General features: G+C 37.3%; 1 long non-coding RNA gene across 1 annotated transcript in view; it reads left to right on the forward strand.

Moving 5' to 3' along the window:
* The first annotated feature begins 208 nt into the window (after window positions 1–208).
* Window positions 209–12850, forward strand: part of LOC129048553 (uncharacterized) — a 134147-nt gene continuing 121505 nt past the window's right edge. Inside the window, exons 1-3 of the long non-coding RNA XR_010140923.1 lie at window positions 209–532; window positions 1404–1502; window positions 1680–1774. This is a non-coding gene — a long non-coding RNA (uncharacterized LOC129048553). The remainder of the gene's footprint in view (window positions 533–1403; window positions 1503–1679; window positions 1775–12850) is intronic.

Below are 12850 nucleotides of genomic sequence, written 5' to 3' on the forward strand. Positions count from 1 at the left end.
ACACACACATTTTTTTTTTCATATGCTTCTTATCAGGATACAACCTAGATTCCAAGAAAAGTGAATTCAAGGTGCTGCTCTCCAGTTGTCTCCTGAGTGAGCTGTCCTCCTAGGCTTGGGATAAAAATATGCAGAATCAACGTACAGCCCTCCTGCATCTCATATTCTTGCGGGAATAATAAATATATTCTCTAATACATATGATTTGGCCTGAAAAAGGGAGCCAATGGCATTGCTGGCACTGGAATGTGACTGTAGCCGGCATACTTGGAGAAATCAAGGTGTATGATCTCAGCGCAGAGAAACATCATGTGGTGGTAAGGAAAGATGCCAAAACAGTAGATGCTATTCTTGTCTGTGCAGCTTGATTCACATAGCACCCCTCCGAACAGGCACATGCCACTGGCCCTCCACGACACTTGCTCACCAGACACTGTCCTTCCACTTCAGAAGGATACCGGATCCACATCAGGCCGTCTGACTTCTTACCTTGGGAATGAGAACCTTGACAGAGGAAGCCTCGGAACTGAAGGTAGTCAGATAGAAACATTTAGATGGCAGTCCTTGTAGCAGTCATATGCTTTAAGGAAATGCCACGATGCCTGCAGAGATTCCCAGAAGTGCCCTGGTTCTTGTCTTTTCTGAGATGCAATTGTTCACAACATTTTCCATCTTGAAACTGAAGCTTCGTTATCTGGGGTAAATACCCGCAGTTCATTGTCTCATACCAAGAAAATTTAGGACATAGACACACATTAGGATTTTAGGAGCGAAGGTTTAATAGGTGGAAGAAAGAGAAAGAACAGTTCTCTCTCTAGTGAGAGAGAGGGGCTTCCGAAGGGAAAAGGCCAAACCGTGGCAGAGTTTGCTGGATAAATCCAGGCTTGAGGAGGAGGTGTCTGATGTACGTAGGGCCCACAGATTGGTTTGATCAGGTGTGACATTTATGAAGTGGGCAGGGAAGGCTGGTCACCCCGCCCTAACCTTGTTATGCAAATGACCTTTCCATTTTAACCAGCGCCATCTTGGCTGCTCCTTACTGTACATTGGCTGGCAAAAAGAAGAGAAGATGGAGCCGCCATTTTGAACACGAATGGCACAACTGCTGGTATCTATGTCTGCAGCTTGATTTCACAGGCTGATTTTTGTTAGAAAAGAAAATGATTTGGGGCCTCTTTTCATTAAAAGCAAAACCTTACCAAAGACTCCAGTACCCTCACTATTTGCCTAAGTAATTTCTTCTTAACTCCTATATCAGAACTACTCTGAATTCTTCCTAGAAAACGTCTCCTTTTGTTTAAATTAGAGCCAGTTTTTAGTACCTGTTACCAAAGGTGGGAGACCATGCTGGTAAAAGAGGTAAAGAGATGAAGTGGTAACTTTTTTTTCCTGATGGTTCGCAGATGTGCTTTTCTGAGGAGTCCAATGAAAGACAGGCTATTTTATCATTATGCTTTTGAAGAGCTCACCCTCGCAGTTGGAATAACATGAAAATTGTCCAGGTATCACAGTCTACTTTTTAATATTTTCTAGCTGCCTATGGCAAAATTTAGGCCAGTTTCCTTCTCTGTGCCACCACAGCTGAGCATATTACTCTAGAAAGAGAATGTGAGCAACGGAGAGCTGCTTAAAATGCGGTGGTGAAGGTGGAAACGGGGATATAATTCTTTCCTTTACAGGGAGCTGGAACAACAAAAAGCAACCAGGAATCTAGGAAGAATAAGAACCCAGGAATGGAGTGAATACTTTTTTACTTTGTGCTCAGATTCTGTGGGTAAGCAGAAGGAGTTGTATGGATTTTGTTTTATTATTATTATTTACATGGCTGGTTGGAAACATTGGCCCTGTCCCTTGTTCTCATCCAAGTATGTATCAGAAGCACCTGGGAAGCGTTTTTAAAAAAACTCTTACACTGATGTTACGCCTTTGATGGTTGTGATTTAGTGCATCTGAGTGGATCAGAGTGGGGCTCAAAAAGGCATATTTTGATAATTCTTCCACATGATTCTGGTATTCACCCTAGTTGTTGATCATTAGCCTAAAATGGATAGTGCTGTGTTCTCTTCATGAGCGAGCAGCCAGAAGACAGAGTTGGGATAAGAAAGCTGAAAAAGATGATGCCATGAGTTAGTAATGTTGATATCTTGAATTAATAGTAGCTGATTTGAATTTTAGGAATTTGAGATTTAAGTGTCAGAATCAGGGATATAATATTAGGGAAAGTGATTTTTGCCTCTTTGAAAGGAAGCTGGCTTTTTTTTTTTTGGAGCGTTTATAAAGGAGCTAAAGTGCCCTCAAGTGGCCAATCTCTCAATTACATCTTAGTGAAAAAATTTTCTATGAAAAAGATGAGCAGAGAAGAAAAATAACCTTGGAACCCAGGATTTTTAATTTAAGATACTGGTAGTTGTGGCCTGAAAAGGAAATATGGATACAGAGAGGTGTGACTGTTATCTGAAATAACCTGCAAAAATTGGTGGTGAATTTTTTTTCCATACCCATACTTCCCGTGTGCTAGGGATATATATCACCTTAGAAGACCCACATTTTACTTTTAACTAGGTTTCTTATTGTAATCTAGACTATATTGTTACATGGACTCACATCCTTAGATTTACTTCCCATCAAAATGCACAATGATTAGATCTTCTGGGTTGATACTGAAAAGTAAGAGTCTTTATTTGTTTATAATGAAGATTATTCATTAATTTATCCAACAAGTATTAATTCAGCAGGTTTTTTTTTGTGCTAGTACAGCTCTGGACATTTGGGTAACACTGCTCAACTAGACCACAAAGACCTCTGACCTCAGTGATATGTATGGGGTGTATGTGGAGCATGTTTAGAGAGAAAACAATGCCCAATTACTGCCCAGCGTAACTCATCATCACTCCTCAATAATAAGCAAAATCAATATATATCATTTTAAATGTTTTGAAGGAAATAAAACTTGGAGAATATAGAATCTGATGTGTGTGCTGGCAACTTTAGGTAGGATTGACACAGATAGACTGAGGTGGCTTGAGTTGATATATGAAAGAAGAATGGTAGACTGTAGGGAAAATAGGGGAAAGAGCAATTCAGGTAGAGGAAAAAATCAGAGACGAAGATTTTGAGGAGGAAAATAACTGATCATGTTTATGAGAAGAGAAAAGAAACCAGAAATGCCAAGCACAGAGAAATGGGGCAAATGGATCAAGCTGAGGTAGACACGAAGAAGAGTTGCCCATTGTATTTTATTCCAAGTTATTTAGGAAGCCATTGAAGGCTTTTAAGCAGTGAGGTATGAAATGAGTCAATCAATCAGATAACATTTTTTAAAAAGTCACTCAAATACTGAGGGCAGTGTTGATTGGGGTGAAACAAGAAAAGAAACAAAGAGATCAGTTAGAAGGATATTGCACTAGTCCAGGCAAGACTAGATGCCAGTTTGAACTAGAATGGTAGAAATGGGGATGTCAAGAAATGGATATTTATCCAATATAAATATTTGAAGGAATGGATATTTGAGAAGTGGATTTGTATCCAAGATAATATTTGAGAGAAAAATTGACAGGTCTTGTTCATGAATTAAATCTAAGGGATAAGGGAAAGAGGGAATGACGATGACTGTAGTATTTAGGTAGAGCATGGTGCTGTTGATTGCTATAGGTAAAACAGAAACAGATGAGGTGGGAAAGTGAGAGTTCCCTTTTGGACTTGTTACTTTTAAGATGTATGCAGTGTATACACTAAAATGTCAACAGACAGCTAGCTCTAAGAGTTTAGCGCTCAGAACCGATTAAGAACTAGAGCTATACATTTGGCAATCAAAATCTATTCATATCATGTTATTTAACACTATGGAAACTAGTGAGATTATCTAGAAAGAGGTTAGAAAAACAAAAATAACCTGAATTGAGCCTGGGGAATTCTAACTTTTTGAAGTCTGGTGAATACAGTGAAGTCATCGAAGTAGATTGAAGTGACATATGGTTAAAAAAAACAAAAAAACCCCACGAAAAACAGAAGGTGTGATCTCTCAGAAGTAAAGGATAAAGTTTCAAGGAATGAGTGGCCACTTATGTGGATGCTACTGAATATGAAGTAAGAGAAGAATTGAAAAAGGCCCACTGAATTTGCCAACATGGGATTTTTTGAGATTTTGACAAGAACAATCTCAGAGGAGCGGTGTGGAGGAAAGGCAGACTGGAAGATGTTTGAAAACACGTTGGAACATCATCAAGAAGATAGATCAAGTACAAACTTCCGAGAATTTCGCCCTAATGGGCAGCAAAGAAATAGGTGATAACTTGACATTTTTCAAGTAATCTTTTCCCAAAAGGGAGTTACAAAAGATTGTTTTCATAGTCAGTGGACCAGCATCTCAATAAAGAAAAATATCAACAAAAAATTGATGATGTAGGAATGAAGTCATTAAGAAAGTTAAACTAGGTGATAAGCAGAGTCAAGTGGGACAGCAAGCCTTTAAACAGAAACAGGACACCTTTTACACACTACGAGCAGAAGAGACAGAGATTTGGGGTATATATGCAGATCATATTCATCTTTAGCTGATGCCACTTGACTATCTTTAAAAATCTTGTATTTTGAATTATAAGATATCACATTCTTTGCCAAAATTTCTTTATGCTATCCAAAATTTGGGAAACATTGGGCTAAACAATTTTTTTTAACTGTGGGACTCTTCGGACCCTTTAATTTGTGCGTGTGTATTGTGAATTTCCAAAAGAGAGTTTATAACATATAGCATTTCCCAAACTGATGTGATCACATAAACATTTTTTCTTGAACTATCCATTATACTTGTGGGAAGAAGTTTTCCAAGAAACATACTTTAAGAGATTCTAAATAAACAAGATGACTAGTGTTTATTTTGTTAAATTTAATTTTTTAGAGAGGAGTTTCTCTTTATATGCTTCGTCGTAAATCCTGTTTTTCTAGCACTCATACAAAATAAAGAGATTGGAGATAATATGGTGAGCTTGTAGACACATGTTATTTATAGTAATTTCTTGATCTTCCCTTAATAAACCTAACACTAATATCAAAAGGACTACTTTTAATCTGATATCAAAATATAAATAAAAATTTCTTTATTTACAAATAGAACTAAACATGTATCACAATTGCATGTCACTTATGCTTTGAATATAGTAAGATCTGGGAAAATCTCCTGCCTAATATATACTATAGCATCTTACAAAGAGAAGTCATTTTATACACATTTATTAAATAAGTAAATAAGTGTATGATTTCCCATTTACCTTGTCTATTTATTATTAAATAAAAAAGAAACCCAGTTCACATCCGCAATTTATAAATTTGAAGTATCTATCTGCTCTATTGCTATATTAAAATGGTAGCTTTTTTCTTTTTTTTTTTTTTGAGATGCTCTGTCGCCCAGGCTGTAGTGCAGTGGCGTGTTCTCGGCTCACTGCAAGCTCTGCCTCCCGGGTTCATGCCATTCTCCTGCCTCAGCCTCCCGAGTAGCCTGGCTAATTTTTTTGTATTTATTTTTAGTAGAGGTGGGGTTTTGCCGTGTTAGCCAGAACGGTCTCAATATCCTGACCTCGTGATCTGCCCGCCTTGGCCTCCTAAGGTGCTGGGATTACAGGCGTGAACCGTAGCAATTTTTTTTATGGTCAGAATATATTCCAGAATGGGTGAGAAGGAGAAAATAGCATTTTCCCTTCTCTAGATCAATCAAGAACCTTACTTCTTTTAAATGAAGAATTTAAGGAAGGCAGAAAAAGATGGCCAAATAAAACTATCCAGAAACTCCCCCCTCATACCCCTCGTAAAGGAACACCAAATTGCACAACTATCCATGCAAGAAAGCAATCTTATAAGGATAAAAATCAGATAAGTGATTATAGTGCTTGGTTTTAACATTGTATCAAAATAACAGACATTGAAGAGAGTGGGAAAGACAGTCTTGCATTGCCAACACCACCTCTCCCCAACCCCAGCAGTGCCATGGAGAGAGTATATTGAGTGCTTGGGGGAGGGAAAGTGAAGTGATTGTGGGAATTTGCGTTGGAACTTAGTTCTACCCTTTCACAGTGGAATACATATTACACATGGCAAAATTCTGCCAGTGCCCATGGAAGGAACGTTTAAAACAGCTTCAGCCAGAAGGGAAACTTCTGCCCCAAGAGTAGGGGCCTGAGCTCCAGCTAGCTCTACTACTGGCTGACTAAAGTGGCATGGGGTCTTGAATACATTTGAAAGGCAGTCAGACTACAAGGGCTGCAGTCCTTGGGCAAGTACTGGTGCTGTGCTGAGCTCAGAGCCAGTGACTTGAGGTGAACACAACCCAGTAAAACAACAGCTAGGGTGATGAGGAGAGTTTTTGTATCACCTCACCCCCAATGCTAGGCAGCACAGCATGGAAAAAGAGCTTCCTTCAGTTTGGGAGAAAGTAAGGGAGGAGAACAAGATACTCTGCCTGGTAATACAGAAAATTATCTTGTCTAAAATTCTCTTTTTTGGTTGTGTCTCGGCCAGGCTTTGGTATCAGGATGATGCTGGCCTCATAAAATGAGTTAGGGAGTATTCCCTCTTTTTCTATTGATTGGAATAGTTTCAGAAGGAATGGTACCAGCTCCTCCTTGTACCTCTGGTAGAATTCGGCTGTGAATCCATCTGGTCCTGGACTTTTTTTGGTTGGTAAGCTATTGATTATTGCCACAATTTCAGATCCTGTTATTGGTCTATTCAGAGATTCAACTTCTTCCTGGTTTAGTCTTGGGAGGGTGTATGTGTTGAGGAATTTATCCATTTCTTCTAGATTTTCTAGTTTATTTGTGTAGAGGTGTTTGTAGTATTCTCTGATGATAGTTTGTATTTCTGTGGGATCGGTGGTGATATCCCCTTTATCATTTTTTATTGCGTCTATTTGATTCTTCTCTTTTCTTTTTTATTAGTCTTGCTAGTCATCTATCAATTTTGTTGATGTTTTCAAAAAACCAGCTCCTGGATTCATTAATTTTTTGAAGGGTTTTTTGTGTCTCTATTTCCTTCAGTTCTGCTCTGATTTTAGTTATTTCTTGCCTTCTGCTAGCTTTTGAATGTGCTTGCTCTTGCTTTTCTAGTTCTTTTAATTGTGATGTTAGGGTGTCAATTTTGGATCTTTCCTGCTTTCTCTTGTAAGGCATTTCGTGCTATAAATTTCCCTCTACACACTGCTTTGAATGTGTCCCAGAGATTCTGGTATGTTGTGTCTTTGTTCTCGCTGGTTTCAAAGAACATCTTTATTTCTGCCTTCATTTCATTATGTATCCAGTAGTCATTCAGGAGCAGGTTGTTCAGTTTCCATGTAGTTGAGTGGTTTTGAGTGAGTTTCTTAATCCTGAGTTCTAGTTTGACTGTACTGTGGTCTGAGAGATAGTTTGTTATAATTTCTGTTCTTTTACATTTGCTGAGGAGAGCTTTACTTCCAAGTATGTGGTCACTTTTGGAATAGGTGTGGTGTGGTGCTGAAAAAAATGTATATTCTGTTGATTTGGGGTGGAGAGTTCTGTAGATGTCTATTAGGTCCACTTGGTGCGGAGCTGAGTTCAATTCCTGGGTATCCTTGTTAACTTTCTGTCTCGTTGATCTGTCTAACGTTGACAGTAGGGTGTTAAAGTCTCCCATCATTATTGTGTGGGAGTCTAAGTCTCTTTGTAGGTCACTAAGGACTTGCTTTATGAATCTGGGTGCTCCTGTATTGGGTGCATATATATTTAGGATAGCTAGCTCTTCTTGTTGAATTGATCCCTCTACCATTTTTAGACCAATATCCTTGATGAACATTGATGCAAAAATCCTCCATAAAATACTGGCAAACCGAATCCAGCAGCACATCAAAAAGCTTATCCACCATAATCAAGTGGGCTTCATCCCTGGGATGCAAGGCTGGTTCAACATATGTAAATCAATAAATGTAATCCATCATATAAACACAACCAAAGACAAAAACCACATGATCATCTCAATAGATGCAGAAAAGGCCTTTGACAAAATTCAACAATGCTTCATGCTAAAAACTCTCAATAAATTAGGTATTGATGGGATGTATCTCAAAATAATAAGAGCTATCTATGACAAACTCACAGCCAATATCATACTGAATGGGCAAAAACTGGAAGCATTCCCTTTGAAAACTGGCACAAGACAGGGATGCCCTGTCTCACCACTCCTATTCAACATAGTATTGGAAGTTCTGGCCAGGGCAATTAGGCAGGAGAAGGAAATAAAGGGTATTCAATTAGGAAAAGAGGAAGTCAAATTGTCCCTGTTTGCAGACGACATGATTGTATATCTAGAAAACCCAAATTTCTAGATTTTGTCTCAGCCCAAAATCTCCTTAAGCTGATAAGCAACTTCAGCAAAGTCCCAGGATACAAAATCAATGTACAAAAATCACAAGCATTCTTGTACACCAGTAACAGACAAGCAGAGAGCCAAATCATGAGTGAAATCCCATTCACAATTGCTTCAAAGAGAATAAAATACCTAGGAATCCAACTTACAAGCAACGTGAAGGACCTCTTCAAGGAGAACTACAAACCACTGCTCAATGAAATAGAAGAGGACACAAACAAATGGAAGAACATTCCATGCTCATGGGTAGGAAGAATCGATATCGTGAAAATGGCCATACTTCCCAAGGTAATTTATAGAGTCAATGCCATCCCCATCAAGCTACCAATGACTTTCTTCACAGAATTGGAAAAACCTACTTTAAAGTTCATATGGAACCAAAAGAGAGCCCACATTGCCAAGTCAATTGTAAGCCAAAAGAACAAAGCTGGAGGCATAATGCTACCCAACTTCAAACTATACTACAAGGCTACAGTAACCAAAACAGCATGGTACTGGTACCAAAACAGAGATATAGATCAATGGAACAAAACAGATCCCTCAGAAATAATGCCGCATATCTACAACCATCTGATCTTCGACAAACCTGACAAAAACAAGCAATGGGGAAAAGATTCCCTATTTAATAAATGGTGCTAGGAAACTGGGTAGCCATAAGTAGAAAGCTGAAACTGGATCCCTTCCTTACACCTTATACAAAAATTAATTCAAGATGGATTAAAGACTTACATGTTAGACCTAAAACCATAAAAACCCTAGAAGAAAACCTAGGCATTACCATTCAGGACATAGGCATGGGCAAGGACTTCATGTTTAAAACACCAAAAGCAATGGCAACAAAAGCCAAAATTGACAAATGGGATGTAATTAAACTAAAGAGCTTCTGCACAGCAGAAGAAACTACCATCAGAGTGAACAGGCAACGTACAGAATGGGAGAAAATTTTCACAACCTACTCATCTGACAAAGGGCTAATATCCAGAATCTACAATGAACTCCAAGAAATTTACAAGAAAAAAACAACCCCATCAAAAAGTGGTGAAGGATATGAACAGACTTCTCAAAAGAAGACGTTTGTGCAGCCAAAAAACACATGAAAAAATGCTCATCATCACTGGCCATCAGAGAAATGCAAATCAAAACCACAATGAGATACCATCTCACACCAGTTAGGATGGCGATCATTAAAAAGTCAGGAAACAACAGACGCTGGAGAGGATGTGGAGAAATAGGAACACTTTGACACTGTTGGTGGGACTGTAAACTAGTTCAACCCTTGTGGAAGTCAGTGTGGCGATTCCTCAGGGATCTAGAACTAGAAATACCATTTGACCCAGCCATCCCATTGCTGGGTATATACCCAAAGGATTATAAATCATGCTGCTATAAAGACACATGCACACGTATGTTTATTGCAGCACTATTCACAATAGCAAAGACTTGGGACCAACCCAAATGTCCAACAACGATAGACTGGATTAAGAAAATGTGGCACATGTATACCATGGAATACTATGCAGCCATAAAAAAAAGATGAGTTCATGTCCTTTGTAGGGACATGGATGAAACTGGAAGCCATCATTCTCAGCAAACTATCGCAAGGACAAAATACCAAACACTGCATGTTCTCACTCATAGGTGGGAATTGAACAATGAGAACACTTGGACACAGGAAGGGGAACATCACACTCTGGGGCCTGTTGTGGAGTGGGGGTAGGGGGGAGGGATAGCATTAGGAGATATACCTAATGCTAAATGACGAGTTAATGGGTGCAGCACACCAACATGGCACATGTATACATATGTAGCAAACCTGCACATTGTGCACATGTACCCTAAAACTTAAAGTATAATAATAATAAAATTAAAAAAAAGAAAATTATCTTGTATCTTACCTGAGCCCATTAAGTTGGTACAAGTCTGCAAGATTTGTAGGATTACCAGGTTTGGGGTGCACCCAGTGCAATATGGCGGCAGTGACCCAAAGACACTATGCACAATATGCAATTTCCTTTGAATACCTGGAGAACCTTCTCAAGAAGGATGGGTACAAACAAGTCCAAACATTGATGAACGTCCAGAAGTATCAAGACCATCCAGAAAACATGATCTCAATACATGAACTAAATTAGGAACCAATGACCAATCCCAGAGTGGCAGAGATATGTGATCTTTCAGACAGAGAATTCAAAGTAGCTATTTTGAGGAAGATCAGTGAACTCAGTGTAACACAGGAAAGGAATTCAGAGTTCTATCAGAGAAATTTAACAAAGAGATTAAAATATTTTTTGAAAATCAAGCAAAAATTCCAGAACTGAAAAATTCAGTTGAGAAACTAAAAAATGCATCATAGTTTATCAACAGCAGAATTAAGCAGAAGAAAGAATTAGTGAGTTTTAAGACAGACTGTATGAAGATACACAGAGAAGAAGAAAGAAAAAAGAATAAAAGGAAATGACGTGAAGCATATCGATTAGATCTGGAAAATATCCTCTAAAAACAAATCTAAGGGTTATAGATTTTAAAGACAAGGTAGAGAAAGAGATTGGGGTAGAAAGTTTATTTAAAGAAACAATAACACAGAACTTTCCAAACCTAAAGAAAGATATCAATATTCAGATACAAGAAGAGCATAGAACAACAAGGAGATTTAACCCAAATAAGACTATGATAAGGTATTTAATAATCTAACTCCCAAAGGTCAAGGATAAATAAAGGATCTAAAAGCAGCAAGAGAAAGGAAACAACATATAAAGGAGCTCCAATATGTGTGGCAACAGACTTCATAGTGGAAACCTGATGAGCCAGGAGAGATTGGCATGATATATTCAAAGTGATGAAGGAAAATAATCTTTATCTTTTATCAAATAATATTTTATCCAGTGAAAATAGCCTTCAAACATGAAGAAGAAATAAAGACTTTCATAGACAAACAAAAGCTGAGGGATTTTGTCAATACCATACCTGTCCTATAAGAAATTATAAAGAGGGTTCTTCAATCTGAAAGAGAAGGACATTAATGAGCAATAAGAAATCATCTAAAGGTACAAAAACTCACTGGTAACAGTAAGTATACAGACAAATACAAATATTCTAACACTGTAATTGTGGTGTGTAAACCACTCATATCTTGAGCAAGAAGACTAAAGACAAACTTATCAAAAATAATATCTACAACAACTTTTTAAGTGATAGTATAAAAAGATGTAAATAGAAACATAAAAAGGTAAAAAGTGGGAGGGGAGATAGAGTTAAACTATAGAGTTTCTACTAGTTTTCTCTTTGCTTCCCTGTTTGTTATCATTTTGTAATCAGAGTTATGTTGTCATCAGTTTAAAATAAGATGGTTCAATATATGCAAATCAATTATTGTGATACATCATACAAACAGAATGAACAAAAAGCATATCATCGTTTCAGTAGATGTTGAAAAAGCATTCAATAAAACTCAACATTCCTTCATGATAAAAACTCTCAAAGAACTGGGTATAGAAACAACATACCTCAAAACAATAAAAGTCATATGGACAGACCCACAGTTAGCATCATACTGAACAGGAAAGTCCAAAAGCCTTTTCTCTAAGATGTGGAACAGGACAAGAATGCTCACTTTCACCACTGTTATTTAACATAGTACTGGAATTTCTAGCTAGAGCAATTAGACAAAAGCAAGAAATGTAAGACATCCAAGTTGGAAAGTCAAATTATTCTTGTTGCAAACAATATAATCTTAATGTTTAGAAAAACCCAAAGACTCCATCAAAAAGTTATTAGCACTGATAAATTGAAATATAGCACTGATAAACAAATACTCAAATGCTACTGATTATTGTATGTTAATTTTGTTGATTAACATACAATAATCAGTAGCATTATAATATGTCAACAGTGAACACTCTGTAAAAGAAACTAAGGAAGTAATCCCACTGACAATATATACAAATAAAATTAATACCTAGGAATAAACTTAACCAGAGAAATGAAAGATACCTACAATGGAAACTATATAACATTGATGAAAGAAATTGAAGAGAACATGAAAATTGAAAAGATATTCCATGTTCATGGATTGGAATAATCAACTTTGTTAAAATGTTCATAGTACCCAAAGCAATCTACAGATTCAGTGCAATCCCTATAAAAATACCAATGACATTCATCATAGAAATAGAAAAAAATCCTAAAATTTATATGGAAACACAAAAGATCCAAAATAGCTACAGTCATCCTGAGCAAAAAGCACATTACCTCCTACTGTAATCAAATTATACTGCAGCATTATAATAACCAAAGCAGCATAATATATAAAAACAGACACAAAGTCTAGTGGAAAAGAATAGAGAATCCATAAATAAATTCAGACATTTACAGAGAACTATTTTTTTTGATAAAGATGCTAAGAACATACATCGGTGAAAGGATACATCTTCAATAAATGATGCTGGGAAAACTAGATATCCATATGCAGAGAAATGAAACT

Source organism: Pongo abelii, chromosome 1, assembly GCF_028885655.2.
Source record: "Pongo abelii isolate AG06213 chromosome 1, NHGRI_mPonAbe1-v2.0_pri, whole genome shotgun sequence".
NCBI classification, from domain to species: domain Eukaryota; kingdom Metazoa; phylum Chordata; class Mammalia; order Primates; family Hominidae; genus Pongo; species Pongo abelii.